This window comes from Sinocyclocheilus grahami, unplaced genomic scaffold, assembly GCF_001515645.1.
Source record: "Sinocyclocheilus grahami isolate Dianchi unplaced genomic scaffold, SAMN03320097.WGS_v1.1 scaffold9219.1, whole genome shotgun sequence".
Classification (NCBI taxonomy): Eukaryota; Metazoa; Chordata; class Actinopteri; order Cypriniformes; family Cyprinidae; genus Sinocyclocheilus; species Sinocyclocheilus grahami.
The window spans coordinates 7,950-8,780 of record NW_015512466.1 but is presented as its reverse complement, the minus strand read 5'-3'; the positions used below and the strand labels follow the sequence as shown (position 1 = coordinate 8,780).

At 44.3% G+C, this 831-nt stretch overlaps 1 long non-coding RNA gene across 1 annotated transcript in view; it reads left to right on the top strand.

Annotated features, from left to right (window-relative positions):
• LOC107578175 (uncharacterized) overlaps positions 1–831 on the top strand; it is a 7,980-nt gene continuing 7,149 nt past the window's right edge. The window contains exon 1 of the long non-coding RNA XR_001608320.1: positions 1–65. This is a non-coding gene — a long non-coding RNA (uncharacterized lncRNA). The remainder of the gene's footprint in view (positions 66–831) is intronic.

Sequence of the window (831 nt, the reverse complement as noted above, 5' to 3'; positions counted from 1 at the left end):
GCGAGGACAGAGTTTGGCGGTTAAGAGTTTCTCACGACGAACCCCTGCCTCGCAGAACAGCCCAGGTACGAACCCCTGCGTCCTTTCCCGCCAATTTGGTCTCTTGCGAAACTTACGAGCCCTGTTTCTCTTTGATTTTGATGCTAAGTGTCTAGGCCGCAGCTGGTTTGTGTTCAATTGAATATGCTGCAAGTGAGTGAATGAGAGAGAACTAGCTATGAACTAGCTATGTACATAACCTCACATCCATTCGCGCAAATGTCATGTGTACATTGCTCACAAGTGTTTATTCACACGCATATGTTTGTGTGTGCGAGAGATACTCTGTGACTGATGTTTCCTCATCTAACAGCTGGTTTTAATCTCAGGACAATGCCTCACGTCCTGTCCCTTCCTCTCAGAGATCTGCGGGCCTTCACCTTTGACCCGTTTCGGACTTACACAAATATCCTGTATTTGGTCCGTCACAATGGTCCATACACTTACGATTGCTTCACCTCCTTCGGTTGTCCATGTCCAGCTGGAATAGGCTGCCCTGCGTGGTAGATTAAACCATTGGCTTATGAACAAGCCACCTGGTGCTCAGCCTTCCTTCAAACCAGAGCTAGAAGAACATGTGGTCTGTTGCTAATGCAACAACAAAATGTTTCCATCCGAGAACAAAAATATCTTATTTTTGACGAGTAGGCATGGAGAAAATAAGCCACACACTCTGCCCTAGCTTGCAAAATTCTGTATATATTTACAGCTTTAAAGCTGATGTGATTTTTATCTGTTAAAATACTTTAAAGGCAGGGTAGGTGATTTGGTTCAAAAACCTTTTTTGTTATG